General features: G+C 37.5%; 1 protein-coding gene across 2 annotated transcripts in view; it reads left to right on the forward strand.

Moving 5' to 3' along the window:
- LOC127446010 (protein CBFA2T2-like) overlaps positions 1–17,550 on the forward strand; it is a 58,827-nt gene that overhangs the window by 18,651 nt on the left and 22,626 nt on the right. The window contains exon 1 of one of the 2 annotated variants that reach the window (XM_051706603.1): positions 8,674–8,872. The exons of the other annotated variant lie outside the window; for it this stretch is intronic. The gene's annotated coding sequence lies outside the window, so the exon portion shown is untranslated. Of the gene's footprint in view, positions 1–8,673; positions 8,873–17,550 lie in introns of those variants that run through there. 2 annotated transcript variants of the gene reach the window in all.

Consider the following 17,550-nt stretch of genomic DNA (forward strand, 5'->3'; position numbering starts at 1 on the left):
CACAACCATAAGCGCTATGTTTGGAGAGGGGTCAACAAGGCCTATAGTGAAAAGAATACCATCCCCACTGTGAAGCATGGTGGTGGCTCACTGATGTTTTGGGGGTGTGTGAGCTCTAAAGGCACGGGGAATCTTGTGACAATTGATGGCAAGATGAATGCAGCATAATATCAGAAAATACTGGCAGACAATTTGCATTCTTCTGTACGAAAGCTGCGCATGGGACGTTCTTGGACTTTCCAGCAAGACAATGACCCTAAGCACAAGGCCAAGTTGACCCTCCAGTGGTTACAGCAGAAAAAGGTGAAGGTTCTGGAGTGGCCATCACAGTCTCCTGACCTTAATATCATCGAGCCACTCTGGAGAGATAAAAGAAAGAAATAAAAGAAATGTGTTTTGCCTGCTCACTCATGTTTTCTTTAAAAATGGTACATATATTACCAATTCTCCAAGGGTATGCAAACTTTTGAGCACAACTGTAAGTATTATTAATTGTTTTAACCATTGTTTACAACCTTATATCAAGTGTAACCATTGATGTTTTGAACCGGTTCAGTGACATGAATTGTTTGAAAGAACTGATTCAAGAAAAGGAGTCATACGTGCCAAAACTAGTAAACGTGCCAAAGGGATTGTTCTGACTTGTCAGAGCCATCGTTTCCCACAAATTCTGCAATCTAATCTCAGGTAAGGCATGCCTACACACACACACACACACACACACACACACACACACACACACACACACACACACACACACACACACACACAATATCTCCTTTCTCTCTCTTATCTGCAGACCTGTAATTAAGTCCTTGGTTTACAGAGTAAAAACCCTGCAGGCTCGATCTCTCTCTCTCTCTCTCCCTCCCTCCAGGTGTTCTCTATACACAGCTGGTTTCTATACACAGGTGTGTGTGTGTGTGTGTGTGTGTGTGTGTGTGTATTTGTGCCAATAACACAGCTGCTCTCTTGCCTTGTGGCTGCCCAAAAATGGACTGAGAATTAAGAATAAAACACAGGTGTGGTGATCGATAGATATGTGGACTGCATACTTTGAATTATTTCTGCATATTAGGCTGGAAAAGAAAAGACAATATTTTAACATTTGAAAACAAAATTGCATAAAAACAGAAAATAATTGTTTTTTTTATATGATAACTAAATGGCACTTGCTATATAAAATATGCAATGTAATGATGTCATGTGATAGAAGCATGCTACTGTTTGAAACCTTTAAAGAGTGCAACAGTCTGGATCTGGAAGTAAAAATCGTAAAGTTTTTCCATAGGCGAATTGATTTTTAACGATAAACCTTGTTAATCAATAGTATATGCTTCTGTTAAAGCCATCAGTCTGTGTTTATTTCATGTTTATTAGCAGAATTCCTGGTTAAGAACTACACTACCAATGATCCCGAGGAGAAACAATCCACCAGTCGTGGCGAACAAAGTGCGGCAAAAGAGCTCTGCAGTGACTGTCCATTTCCATGACGCACTTTGAATAACACAATCGAGTCGCTCTCAAACTACTTATATATTTGTATATATCTGAATACTTATAATCAACAAGTTTTCTATCTTTCCATCACTTAATTCGATTACGTCATTCACAAAGCTTCATGGAATTGTAGTTCATTCCCTCATTAAAGACGGTAAGTACACAGTCTTGAATCTTTGTCTTTTTGTCTGATTTTCAAATACTTCAAAGTTTGTGATGCTGTAATTCACCTCAGAGCTGGTTGGTTTGGTTCATGGCGCACAACTCTTATATAAAGGATTTTATGAAATCACTATGGAAAAACTGAAAGGGCGAAATACTTCCGGAACCAAGCGGCTGAAAAACGTGGGCGGGCACTGTTGCACTCTATTGTTGCATCATGCATTCTATCCTATTTTAAAATGTATTATGATGTTAAAAAGTGTACAGATTATATTGCACAGTATGCAGTAAGCTTCTATTCCATTCAGAATACAGCCACTTAGATTTTCTCATATCTCTTTCACTCTTTCTTTTTCTTTCTATCATCTTGTGTCTTAGATTTCTTTGGCGTGGATCTGCACATAAAGGCCAAACACAGAGCTCTTTGTCTCATTCTAAGTGCTTACATTGTTCTTGCTAGTTTTTTGTCAAAAGAGTATTCCCATTACAGCGGTGTTATCTCTGGTGTGCTTTCAACCCAGTCGGATATCGTAACCTTTTGGATCAATTTCATTCAAATAGCATTCAAATAGTAACAGTTACTTCAACAAATTGGGCACACAGAATCATTTTGAAAATCAAATGCCCCTAAACTCAGAATAATTGTTATTATGCCTATCTGTTGTACATACAGTGGTCCCGAACGGTATTTGGACAATTAAGTCTTACACTTAAAAATGTGGCATTCATGTTAAAGACTATTTCAAGTATGCAGTGCACAGTGAGCAGATTTTATGCAGGTAATACCCAGTTCGCCTACTACATTTGCCAACTGTGCAACTGTGATTTTTAACATCTTTTATGACAAGTTGTTTGATCAGACTGCCAAAAATGAAGACATTTTTACACAAAATTACCATATTTCTGAGATGTTAACTAGACGCCACTTGATGAATTAAACATGCAACGTAAAGCAGGTCATGTGACGTAGTATACTTCAGTTTGCTACGGTTAAATGTTAGTTAAATGTTTATTATTCCATAATGCATCCTGTTTTACATTCTATTTTTAAATTAGTAGGCAGTGTGCAGCGCATACTGTGAAGTATGCAGTATGCGAACATAATGTTAGTTTTGGCACCTTCTAACATTACACAGCTTGTTTGCTAATTGGCTCTGAGTGCCAAACGTAATGAAATGAAATCGTAATGAAATCGAATATTTGCATGAACATTCGTGACATTTATATATTGTGTTTTAGATTCAGGAAATGAGAGTTAGTATGCTTACTGTGTCCACTGGTCATTTGTTGGTAATTATGGCTGTGTGTGTGTGTGTGTGTGTGTGTGTGTGTAAGTGGCGTCTCTCTGCTTGGCTTCAAGTTGTGGAAACTTGAGGGTAAGGTAGCCAAGAGAGCTTGTGACCCAGCCCTCATAAATTGTAGTGCAGACTCACGTGCACACTTACACACACACACACACACACACACACACACACACACACACACGCACACAAACACAGATGGACGCACCAGTATTTGGGGAGTAAAGACTAGGGTATACTTATTTTTTCTGTATGCCACTTTGTGTCATGCAATTGAGCGCTTAGCCTCTCAAAGTATACTCATTTGACCGCGAGCCTAGACGGACATTTTCGACATGTGTGCACTATGATGGCTTTGTGATACTCTTTTAGCACGAGTACTCTTTTTCAGTAACAAGCTACTTTTTTCAATGCGTAAGTCCAATGCATTTTTGTATAAAAATATTTAGTTAAATGCTGCTGTTTGTTAAATGTTTTTAGAAAATTCCCAGATTTAACAGTTGTATTTTTTTTGTATTTAATTTAAATGTAATTGTCCAAGTTTAAGGGGCAGTTCAAACAGGATACAGTGTTGCATTTGATCATATACGTGTGAATGGTGTGAGTTTGGGGTGTGACTTTGTTTTGACGACCAATGCCAGAGTAACGCGGTGTCTGGAAAACCATTTCTTGTCATTATTCTTGCAATTTCTTGTCATGTCACTAGAGGAACAGAAATGAAATTAGCTTCCCCAACACTCGGTACATCTACATGCACTTTTATTTATTTTTTTTCTCCCCAATTTGGAATGCCCAATTCCCAGTGCGCTCTAAGTCCTCATGGTGGTGTAGCGACCCGCCTCAACCCGGGTGGTGGAGGACATATCTCAGTTGCCTCCACATCTGAGACCGTCAATCTGTGCATCTTATCACTGGGCTTGTTGAGCGTGTTACCACGGAGACGTAACGCATGTGGAGGCTTCACGCTATTCTCCGCGGCATCCACGCACAACTCGCCACGTGCCCCACCGAGAGTGAGAACCACATTATAGCGACCACGAGGAGGTTACCCCATGTGACTCTAACTTCCCTAGCAACCGGACCAATTTGGTTGCTTAGGAGACCTGTCACTCAGCACGCCCTGGATTTGAACTCGCGACTCCAGGGGTGGTAGTCAGCGTCAATACTCGCTGAGCTACCCAGGCCCAGTCTACATGCACTTTAAAAGTTAGATTTGCAATGGTACCAATCCGATTTTTGAAAAGTTAGATTAACATAGTCTAGATAACGCGATTGTAGCTCGACTTCGTCCTGCATGTATAAGCGTTAACTGGACAACAATTGGCCTCAGCATTATGCACTTTTAAAAGTTTGATTTCATTCGGACTTGATCAATAATTTGTCTTTTTAAAATATGTTCAACTGCAATCGTACCAGTCTGATTTTTGCAAAGTTGGTCTAACAGACTTAGATAATGCAATTGTAGTTCGGCTTTGTCTAGCATGCATACACCTTAATTGGACCACAATTGGCCTCTGCATTATGCACTTTAAAAGTTCGATTTCAGTCTGACTAAATGTGTAATTTGTCTTTTTAAAAATGTAGTTCGCAAAAATCGTACTGTTGCAATTTCCGTCGAATTTGGACTAGCATACCTAGATAACGCGATTTATCGTTTGGCTTTGTCCAGTATGTAAACATGTTAATCATACCACAGTTATCCTCTGCATTTTGCACTATAAAAGTCTGATCTCATTCTGACCTGAATCATTTGTCTTTTTAAAATGTGAAAAAATAAGACTAACAGACGTAGATAACGCGATTGTCGCTCGGCTTCGTCCAGCATGTATACACGTTCATCTGAGCACAGTTGGCCTCGGCATTATGCACTTTAAAAGTTCGATTTCAGTCTGACTAAATTCATAATTTGTCTTTTTAATATTTGTTCATATGAAATCAAACCAGTTTGATTTTTGAAAAGTTGGACTAACATTCCTAGATAATACGATGGTAGCTCGGCTTCATCCAGAATGTATACACGTTAATTGGACAACGATTGGCCTCGGCGCTATGCACTTAAAGTCTGATTTCAGTCTGACTAAATTCATAATTCGTCTTTTTAAAAATTTAGTTGGCAAAAATTGGACTGGTGCAGTTTCAGTCAAAGTCGGATGAACATACCAATAATTCATCTTTTTATTTCGACTGCAATCGTAGTCTAACATAACTAGATTACGTGATTGAAGCTTGGCCTCATCCAGCATGTACAGTATACATGTTAATCAGACTGCAATAAGCCTTGGCATTGTGCACTTTAAATGTTTGATTTTATTCAGACTAAAACAATAATTAGTCTTTTTTAATTTGTTTGTCTGAAATCATACCAGTCCAACTACAAGGGTGTAGATTTGGCTTGAATATTGAGGGGGTTGCAGCGTGAAGCATCAACACGTTTCCACTGATCATGGTATATGGGGGGGGTGGGGGGGGGTTGTACTTGCTTGTTTTGATTGTTGGGGGTTTACCTCACCCCATCCCCCCAAAATCTACACCCCTGTTGGCCTAACAGGCGTAGATTATGCGATTGTAGCCCGGCTTCTTCCAGCATGTTGTGGTGATGGGGGCGTGGTCATGTGTCTGTTTGCGGGTGAGAGGGAGTGGTGTGGCTTGTTGAACTGGTTGACTTGATTTCTAACAGCTCTTTCTTATTACAGTGATAGCGGAGAGAGCCCTTAAAACAGCTGAACACCCCAGAGAAGGGAGAGAGAGAGAGTGTTCAGATTTTGGCGTCTGTTTACATGGAGTGTTTGATCTATTGAGTATTGTGAAGAAGTTTTTGTTTACTTTGAGTGTGTTGATTATTGAACTGAGTGAAAAACATTGAAAATAGTGCATATGCTGCACACAAAGGCAAAGAAAATAAAAGCCTTCCCTGAAGTGTGTCACTGCTCACCGTCTCATTTCCCCACACGAACCCTGACGTGGTGTCACACATGTATACACGTTCATCGAACCTCAGTTGGCCTTGCCGTTGTGCGCATGCATTTGACATGCAACTTGTATTTAAAACGTATTCGGTTAATGTACTTCTTTCAAATATTCGATTAGGCATTGTGTCATATATACATGGACAGACAGATGAAGACTGTAGATCGATCACGCAAAAACCCGCTGTAGCTTGATTATAACTGCACATGTAAATGTCCTGATGGATACACACACACACACTGTCCATTTAACCTCATACTGTCTCATCCACCACACACACATAGACAAAATGATAATTAGAAATGGTTGCATACTTTTTCTTTAAAATTCCCTCAGACACATACTCCCCTTTTACACCCCTTCTCCACACTCGCATACAGACACACTCTGTCTGTATGTCTTGTAAGAGGAGTCGAGTGTGTGTGTGTGTGTGTGTGTGTGTGTGTGTGTTTCAGGCCTTACTTAAACTAATGTCTCCCAGGCGTGCAGCGTGGCCAGACTCACTGGAGCCGAGAGCCTAGCGAAGGAATGCCACTACAAACACACAGAGACTGACGGAGGGAGAGAGAGGAGTGGTTGGAAAGAGATTTTGGTGTGGAGGAGACTGAATGTGGATTTGGAACAGCCGTGTGTGTGTGTGTGTGTGTGTGTGTGTGTGTGTGTGTGTGTGTGTGTGTGTGTGCGTGTGCATTCACATCTGTTGCCCTTCTGCACTACGTCCACAGATGGAGGAAATTTTAAGCAGATGGAATTGAAGAATCGTATCGATTCAGATCGAATCAAATTTATGCACTCTTTATAACATATTTAAATGGATTGTTTACACACACACACACACACAAATTTTTCACCATGTTACTCACCAAACCTGTATGACTTTTTCTTCAGTGAAACACAAAAAGAGATGTTTTGCAGAATGTTCACACTGCTCATTTCCATACAATGAAAGCATATAGTGACTAGTGGCTATCAAGCTCCAAAAATGACAAAAAAGCGCCATAATATTAGTCCATATCACTCTTGCTTTTCATTTCAAGTCTTCCGCTCTGGTTGTCTTGACTATCAATCTTTCCCCACTCCAGCACACACACATCAACAGTGTTTTTCATTTAAAACAGATCTCCTTTGGCATCTCCCAGCATTTCTCCATGCATGGTGCAATGGCCACACACTCTTTTGAGATGCGTCTCTGAGTGAAAGCTTGTTTTTGTGTTGAAGCCGAGCTTTATAGATGTGAATTTACATGTAAATGAAGGTAGCTGGTGTTAACACCCATTAAGTCAAGTAGCAGTCGCTGCATGCACCCTAAAGAGCCGACTTCACCGTTTGCACGCTAGAGCAACATGAACAACGGCTTAAAATCACTGCTTTTATTTTTTACCTTCTACTCATGTAATATTTATAACGATTACAATTTATGATTGGATAGTGTTGTGGTTATTTTAAACAGCTGTTGGTTTTCCTGGTTGCGCAGCTCTGATGTATAGCATCTGTAAGCCATTCACACGTGTCTCTATAGTAACATGATCAATAGTCGACCATTTTTTATTGGCCGGTGCCTATATCGAAATCTAGAGAGCATGTTGACTGATATAATACAGATGTACATATATAAAGCACATTTTAATGATAGCAAGTGAGAGCTACCCAACATTCACTACTGTTAATTGGCAAGGCACAGTTTTTGGCTAATGACGATGTTCCTCAAAATGGTCAAGTATCGGCTGATTAATCGGTCTGGCCGATATATCGGTCTTTCATTAAGCATGGGTGATTCTCACGAAACCTGTCAAGACTTTTGATTTTGAGTATTTTCATCAGCTATGCACATTTTCCCTCAATTTTCATTACCGCCCTGCAAAAAAAGCTGGTTATGATATTTTCATTACCGCATATATAGATATAAATAGTATTGATTTGGGGTTGAATAATGAAAATAGGACATTTTCCCAGTTACTGTTACGACTGTTATGGTAATAGGAATCATCATCGAAAACAATGAGAGTATTAGAAGTAAAATGTCCAGACGCGTTACGGAAAGGAGGATTGGGGGGTAAAATGTGCTTAAGTTTCCTGTAGGCACATTGTTTTTATTTTATTTGTTTTTATGACCAGGATATATGATCAGGATTTTTTTTTTTTACAAGTTTTGTGAGGATCATCGGCACAATAAATTCTTATAATTTCTCAACAATGTCGCAAACTGTGCTCCAATTCGCCAAGGTGCCAAAGTTTGCAATCCAACATCGGAGATCTCAATATGAACACATCAAATTCTTCCTTCACCAAATGAGCTGAGCTGAGCTATGCTGTTGATGTTAATTTTATAGCTCTATACTCGTACTGTACATAAACAAATGTCTCATTTATGTCTAGTTTATTATTTTACTCCCCAAATAAGATATTTAAGGAGAAACATCCCAGACAATGTTGATACTTCAATGAAAGTTAAGTAAAAACTTCAAAAAGTCTCCTAAGCTATGAAAGAGCAACATTTATTTAAATGGCTATAGTAAAAGCACACCGTTTGAGGGATATTATGGGTATCAATCCCTCCTCCTCTCAGTTGGCATGAACATTGTTTAGCCTTTGAGTGCCAGAGCTGTTAGTTATGTTAATGAGCCTCCCCTGCCTCAATGGACTTAACAGAGCTTGAGCTGATTGGCCAAGAGCCACACAGTGGGCGTGACCTGGGCGGTGACATCAGCCCTACCGACTACACTGAGACAGAGAGAGAGAGAGAGAGAGGGAGAGGGAAGACTTTCTAAATCCCAAACCCCATCTGGAGTCCATCTGTGCCTCGCTGGCGCTTCAGATGAACTCGGACTGTAGTGCACACATATGAGAGAGAGAGAGACAGGCGAATGAAAGGAGCTTCAAACAAAAGTGATTTACATTGTTTGGAATAAGACACAAGCAAGAGTGGACTATCTAGAGAGAAGGTGAGCTTTTTATGTATGTATGTTCAGGAGGGAAGTGCAACTGTGTGTTTATTGATATTAATTCTCCTTTGCTTGTTAGTTGAGGTTCCACTAGCTTTTGTTTTTATGTTTTCTTTGTGTTTGTCCAAACAGCTTGTGTTTTTATACACTTTTTCTACCCATCCATCCATCCATCCATCCATATATTCACCCATCCATACATTCACCCATCCATCCATCCATACATTCACCCATCAATCCATCTATCCATTCATCCATCCATCCATCTGAAGGTTAAATGCATTGTTTTTTAATCTTAGGGGAGATTTGAATGCCAATTCACTTATGATTTTTTTGTATGGTACAGTTGATTTGTACCACAGGGTTCCCACAGTCACAGAAAACCTGGAAATATCAAGGAATTAAAAAAATAAAATAGTGTTTATTTCAAATGGAACCAAAGTCACATGGCAGAATCTTTCATTCTGATGAATGACGAGCTGATGAGATGCCATTTGGATGAGAAAAAGTTTGTTTTTTGTCCGTTTTGACTTGCTGTTGACAAATTGGTTATCGATTTTATTACTGCATTACATGTGTGGTTAACTTGCATGCAGGAAACACTGCAGAACTGTTCTAATGCATGGACGAACAAACAGATGAAACCATGCAGAAACACGAATTTGATGAAAAATGTATCTTGATTGCAGACTTTGGGATCTTGGCAAATCTGAGCTCATTCTGAGACATTGTTGATCTCCTGTGAAACTCTTCAGCAAAAGTCTCCATTTGTTCTCCATGACTAGGAGAAATAATTGAGATATTAAAGAGATCTCATTAGTGATTTTGCTCTGGAAGTCTCGCTGAACTTTGACACTGATGTTCATCTGTGAGTGTCGTTTGTTTCTGATGGTCTGTTGAACGTCATCTTAACACAATTTACAGCTCTGACAGACACACACCAGATACACAACTGCACACTGTCATATTGACAGCACTGTGTGTGTGTGTGTGTGTGTGTGTTTGTTTCTATTCATTTTCCCCCCTGAAGACGTGTCCGTCTGTCTTGGAGACAAACTCCATACCTCTGGACAAGTAGTATTTACTAGTCTTACTAGCAAAAACACATTTTAGCACCATATCTAATGTTTTATTTCAATTTATTTTTCCCATTTTATACCCTTACAAGAAGTACAATGATGGTATCAGATATAAACCATCCCTGATAGTGCACGTACATCACCCAGACGTCTATGAGATGTTTTTGTTTACATCTGGAAGACATATTTTAAAAGTTGTTTGCTCATCTGCAATACGTCTGTAAGACTTTTCCTCTCGGATGTTAATAAGACAATCAGCAGATGTCTTTGTGACGTTTACGATTTAGACTGTTTGTAAATTTGATCTTTTTAAGATGTTTAGCAGATGTTAATTAGATTGTGATGCTTTTCAGATGAAAAGATCTAAAACAGACATCTCGGAGATGAACGTGTGCTATCTGGGATCGTACTGAATTATTACTATATTCATATACCAGAAAAGTTACCTCACAATAAATTTACCATGGTTTTACTAGAGTAGCCATACTTTAACCATGATATTTGTAGTGAAATCATAGTGATAATAAAGGAAAACAAAACTATGGTAATAAAAATCATAATTTCGTGGTTATGGTTTTACTATACAAATACCATAGTTTAACTATTGTTTTTCTTTAGTTATAGTGTAGTAACCATGACTGTTGCAGGCTAACCAGGTTTTGTTTTTTGTTTTTTTATTTGGCTGAAACTGGTTTTACTTTAATAATATTGTAGTAACTATAAAAAGTAAGTTAAGTAACCATGTTTTTTTTTTTTTGTTGTTGTTTTCAGAAACCATACTTTTTACTGTAGATTAACCCTTTAAAGGAATGTTCTGGGTTCAATACAAGTTAAGCTCAATCGAAAGCATTTGTGGCATAATGTTGATTTCCACAAAAATTCATTTAGATTCATATGCGTGTAAACATGATTATAGTGTGATAAAATCACTTATGAAACTTTTCTATGTAAAGTTATAGCCAATTTTAAAGCTTTGTTACCATGACGATGTAATGTCAACAAACTTGTATTGAACCCGGAACATACCTTTAAACTATGAAGGTGTTTTTAAAGATTTACTTTTTCAGTGGCGTACCCAAAATGATAGGCTTATAACTCGACTAAAAATAAAAATGGTAAATTGCTTGGTATCATTGCAATGAAAAATTTTCACATTTTTATTGATCTAGATTGATGCATTCTGAGACTCTCAGCCTAAGAAACTGCTGAAAAATCACAAAACATTTGAGCCAAAAATTTACTTTTTTTCAGATTTTTCTGATTTGACATTATATATCTATGGGACAACTGTATCTGAGAAAAATGTTGTGTTGATACAACAAAGCAATCAAAAGTTCTAGCATTACAAATATAATTTGTCCTAGTGTACAAAAACATCTCCATGTGTCCAAAAGCCTCTCCAAACAAACAAAACATTAGTACATAAGAACTAATTACACATGCAAACACAATGACTAAAGGTTTGTATAGCATGCAGACATGATTTTAGTAATGAGATTTCACAGAATGAGTTTCATTCTGTGCCATTTGAGTCATCATTGAGTCTGTGTCATGTATTTGGCGCCATCTCCTGGTGGCCATATGTAACATTGTGCTTCATGTGGATTATCCAATGATCTATGCACCTTGTGTGTGGGTTTGTTTGAAAGATCGGCGGGCCCATCCGAGCTTAAAGGGTTAACCATTGTAATTCTTGTGGTTCCTATGGTATTTGTAGTAAAACTTTAATAACCACAAAATTATGATTTTACTGCCATAGTTTCCATTTTCATGTATTATTACTATGGTTTTACTATAAGTATCAAGGTTAAAATATGGTTACTACAGTAAAATCATGGTAAATTTATTGTGAGAGCACGCAAAACTATTTAAAATAAAATTTTCCCGCCCTGTCCTCTAAGGGGCTCTGTAGTACTATGGTATTTTTGGCACTGTGAGGGTACTTTTTTTAAGTGCATTACTTTGGTATATATCAAAATACATCACTGTATAATGGTACCGCCATGGTTCTGTTTTGTACGGGTGATTTTAACACACACACACATACAGCAGCTGTTGAGTAATGCTAAAGACAGGAAGTTCTAGATTAGCCCTTCCAAACGAATGCTAACTGTCGTCATGTCATCAAGGGGCCGACTGATCCAACCGATTAGCCCTAAAACAACCGGTTTACTGTTGCGTCTGACGGCGGTGTGTGTGCGGCCGGTGCTCAATCAAACCATTGTTCCTCGACGCTCCCACCAACTCTCCGTTGAAACTTTGACCTCCTGTGTTGCGTAGGTTTGAAGGCCCGCTGGACATCAGAGCACACGAGTGAAGTCGTAGCGCTGGGTGGGTGGCGTTTAATGACCCCGAACAGCACTTTGTGGCCCTCATTGCTCGCTGGAGGCCCCTGAGGGCCCTCAAGAACTCCAGATAGAGTCGTTTTTAAGGGCACCACAATTAGCGAAGACCTAACAGGGCTTGACCTAATGACCATTGATGCCTGCTGATGTGTATGAGAGAGTGAAAATAAATAGTGGTGGTACCATGATACAGAGATAGTATTTAAAAGAATACAGTGGTATACCATCATAAGAGTGTCAAAAAACATAGCAGTACCATTGTACTTTTTCATTAGTGTGTGACAACGATTTTTACAAGGTATATTTTAAGTTTATACCACTATACTTTTAGTATGGTTCAGCTTCTTCTGCTTAATACTGAAATAATTGGTCAGAATTCAGATTTTAGCACACTAAAGTGGCAAGTTTAATGTTTAAAGATTTAGTTCACATATTCGACAGCATGTTAGCGTACATCTGGACTTGAATATTACACATGCACATTTAACATGAGGCATATGTCATGGTACAGCTGGTAAATGGATAGTTTTGGCTACTAAACTGCATAGAAACAAGATTGGAGACATCAGTTAGATCAGGCCAGCTGTGTGTGTGTGTGAAAGAGAGAGATACAGTAGCCATAAGATTAACATTTACATTTCAACAGGCTTTTATCAAGTGACAGCTTGATATCTTTGTTTTTAGAATGAAGCTGAAACAGCCAATCAGAGCAGCCGCCGAGTTGAGTGATTGATTTGCCAGCCAGTTAGTCCCACAGAGGTCAGAATGGCAGCAATTCAATGAGCTCATAATGCTGCTGATGAGCAAAAGGGTAGCAACACACAAACTGGATATCATAAGCAAAACACTCTCTTCTGTTCATCGTGCAACATGTTTTCCGTTTTAATTTTTCAGAATTCCTTGTTTTATGTTTGAAAAACTTTATTTTAAGGGTCCACAATAATGCATTAGTTAAGCACGAATAAGACATTAATTAATAATTAACTGATTGTAGATTAAGGCTATGTTAGCCATAATTTTTAATGTATTAAACATCTTATTTTTGTGTTGAAAGTTATGTAATTAATGGTCTATTTTAGAGATCCATCATGAATCAAGTTTAATAAACAATATTCAGTCAGTAATTAAGGATCATTAGTACCGGCTTTACAAAGCCGTTACTTATCTTCGTGCGACCCTGCGTTCACATGCGTGGACATTACGCTTTGGCTTCGCTATAGGCTATGCATAATTTTATTTCATTTAAACCAGCTGATCTCAGTTCTGAGACTCTATGCTGTCATTAAAGTGTTAAACTTTCGACGCACCGAGTCATGTGACAAAACAACATAGCACAGAGTTAGTCTTTGGGAGAAACGGCTACAAAACTACATCTGGTAAGAAACCTCATTAAGTGTTTACATTAAAACCTGTTTGAGTCAAAAGATTAGAGTCTCTAATTTTATCCGATATGCCATTTTTTTTAATTTGAGCGATTTATCACGAAACAGCACGCTGTTAAACACAATGACCACGTATGTGGACTATAGGCTCATTTTCCAGGAAGCTGGAAAATGTTGCTTTCAGAGGCTTTATATGGAGTTAGGATGAAAATAAGGTGCATTTCAAACTGTTCTGAGATCAGTGCACACAGACAGCACACTGGAGGTTAAGTCATTCACTAAATAGGGAGCAAGGGAGCATCCTATATCTCTCTATGCAGTTAAGTGCATTCACTCCTAAAATCTGATCAAAAGTTCAGTTTCAGGCTGCAGATGATGTTTGGATCACTCAACATGTTTGACAGACATGTGACAATGATAATCAGTACATTGATACATTATAAATTCTGAATCTTTTTATTTTAACATGGTTGGCAGTGATTGGATGATGCTGGACATTACTTTGTATCAGAATTAGTTACGATAATTTCTGATGTAATGTCTGTAACGTTTCAAAAACATGAATAATCAACACTTCTGGAAACATCATAAACAATTTGACTTTCTACAGCTTGGTATAGCTTATAAATTTCACAACTTAGTCCTGCTGTCCACATATGAGGACTATTTGGTCTACATGTTTTACATGTTTCTTAGGGGCTACTAGTTACAAATCAAAAAGAGTAATGGAAAATTCACACAGGATTCATACTCTGGTCTCAGGAAGTTAAATTTCACCTAATCAAGTTATTGGATTGTTTTGCACTTATTAGGTGGTATTTGAAGTTTATTGAACTGTATTAAGACAGTAATTATTAGTACTAGTTTACTAAATTGTTACTAATGAACTGCATTAATGAACTACAACTATTGAACTAATTGCATTCAATGAAATGAATACTGAAATAAAGACAAATTGATTAATTTTTAATATATATATTTTTTTAATTTATTAGGTTTCTACAGTATTTGCAGTAAACTATAAAAAAGTTCAGTTTTATTTTAGTAATTTATTAGTTACACATTAGAAAGGCCAATATTGTTTAGTAAACTTGAAACAGAGCATTAATTACAATACTTTCTACACAAAAATGAGACGTTTAATACGTTTTAAATTATGGTTAGGATAGCCTCACTCGACATTCAGTTAATTATTAGTATAGTTAATTATTGTTTAATTTATGTTTTTGTTCAATTTGATCATCTCAAGAGTGTCTAAACAAATAAAAAAAATATCAAATGAAAATATAGTAAAATTCTGTTTTACTCTTAATAAAATGTTTAAGATGGCGTCATTTTCAAATAGCCTTAAAATGATCTTGAAATGGTAATTAATCGGGTGTCTTTCAGCTTATTCATATAACCTCTCAAGATCGTGTCTAAAAGCTGCAGTAATAAATCAGTTTTCCAACTTATAACCACCCTGATTTTGAGAGATTTGAAGATTCATGATCCGTATCAACAAGACTGTCAGCTCGCTGAATTGAGAGTAAGACTATAAATAAAGTTAATCTGACTGATATTGATGATCACCGGGTCAAGATGTGTGTTTTAACTGGAAAGGCGAGAGGATTTTACATGCAACATGTGCAGTGCATCGGCCAGACTGGAGTGGTGTGTTATTTGTTCAGTTGTCAACATGCACGAGGCTTCAACCTGTTGCTCCGACACTGCGAGAGAGCAACAGATGTGTGTGTATTGTCAGCGTGTGTATGGACTGATCGGCACCAGGTGCAGCCATTGTTTTACTTCCCCCTCCTTCTAGTCCTGTCAAACTCTTATTTTCTATCTCTTTATCTTCTCTCTTCATTTCCTTCCTCTTTCCCTCCGAAGAGGAACAATTTATAGCTCAGAGGTTGCTCTTTCGTTACACAGGAGATTTAAAGGGATAGTTCACAATGCTATCGAGTTGAGTCTCAATGCTGTCTATTAGAAACAATTGCGACGTTAAAGAGATCTCATTTGTGAATTGTTTTTTTATTCTGCATGTCAGCTTTGTCTCAGAGGTTTCTCTCAAAATATCGACACACATGAGACTATTGTTGACATACAGTAAAAGTAAACAGCTTTAAAAAGAGAAATGTTTGAGTTCATATTGAGATCTCAAAAACATCTGAAAAGCAGGAGACTTAAGTTAAATTCTCAATTTCTTCTCCAATTAGTCTCATTGTTGTCTAGGAGAAACAACTGAGATATTAATGAGATCTCATTTGTGTTTTTTAATTTTTTTTATTCCATACGTCAACTTTTGGTCATGTTTATCGAGGCAACCCCATATTGTGCCATACCTAAAGTTTCTCAGTTATAGCTCAGTTGTGTTTCTTTTAAGTATCAACTTTGTCTCAGATGTTTCTCCTAAAATGTCTAAGGAAATATGTAAATTGATATAAATTGTTGTTGACATTCAGTAAAGAGCTTTAAAATGAGATTCATATCGAGATCCTGACTTTTGATTGCAGACTTTGGTGTTGTGCAAATCTGAGCACAGTTTGAGACATTGTTGAGATCTCTTCTGAAACTCGAGAGTAGAAAAGTGAGATTACTGTTTTTTTTTTTCTCTTTCTCTAAGGAGAAACATCTGAGAAGCAGGAGACTTAAGTGAAATTCTCCATTTGTTGTACAGTGAATCTCATTGCTGTCTAGGAGAAACAATTGAGATGTTAAAGAGATCTCATTCAGATCAGATTTTTCCATATGTCAAATTTGTGTAATTTTGAGGTATCCCTATATTGTACCATACCAGAGGTTTCTCTTTTATAGCTCAGGTTTGTTTGATTTAAGTATCAGCACTGTCTCAGATGTTTCTCCTTATATCTCTTGAAGTATTCGAATCGACATGAATGAGACTGTTGTTGACATTCAGTAAGAGTTAAGAGCTTTAAAATGAGAGAGTTTTGAGTTCATATTGAGATCTCTGACTTTTGATTGCAGACTTTGGTATCGTGGCAAATCTGAGCACAGTTTGAGACATTGTTGAGATCTCTTCTGAAACTCTAGAATAGACAAGTGAGATTACTGGGTTTTGTTTCTTCTAAGGGTGAACATCTGAGAAGCAGGAGACTTGAGTGAAATTCTCTATTTCTTCTCCAATTAGTCTCATTGTTGTCTAGGAGAAACAACTGAGATATTAATGAGATCTCATTTGTGTTTTTATTTTTTTTTATTCCATACGTCAACTTTTGGTGTCATGTTATTGAGGTAACTCCATATTGTGCCATACCTAAAGTTTCTCTTTCGTAGCTTTGATATGTTTCATTTAAGTATCAACTTTGTCTCAGATGTTTCTCCTAAAATATCTAAGGAAACATACCGTGGGACATAAATAAGACTATTGTTGACATTCAGTAAGAGTAAAGAGCTTTAAAATGAGAAATATTTGAGCACATATTGAGATCTCTCAGACTTTGATATCTTGGTAAATCTGAGCACAGTTTGAGACATTGTTGAGATCTCTTCTGAAACTCTAGAACAGACAAGTGAGATTACTGGGTTTTGTTTCTTCTAAGGGTGAACATCTGAGAAGCAGGAGACTTGAGTGAAATTCTCAGTTTGTTGTACAGTGAATCTCATTGCTATTTAGGAGAAACAATTGAGATGTTAAAGAGATCTCATTCTGATTAGATTTCCCCCCCCCATATTTAACCTTTTGATGTGATTTTAGCGAGGTAACCCCATATTGTGCCATACCAGGAGTTTTACTTTAATAGCTCAGGAATGTTTGATTGAAGTATAAACTTTATCTCAGATGTTTCTCCTAAAATTTCTTAGGAAATATAAAAATCGACACAAATGAGACAACTAGGCAGTAAGAGTAAAAGTTTTAAAATGAGAAA

This window comes from Myxocyprinus asiaticus, chromosome 9, assembly GCF_019703515.2.
Source record: "Myxocyprinus asiaticus isolate MX2 ecotype Aquarium Trade chromosome 9, UBuf_Myxa_2, whole genome shotgun sequence".
Taxonomy (NCBI): Eukaryota; Metazoa; Chordata; class Actinopteri; order Cypriniformes; family Catostomidae; genus Myxocyprinus; species Myxocyprinus asiaticus.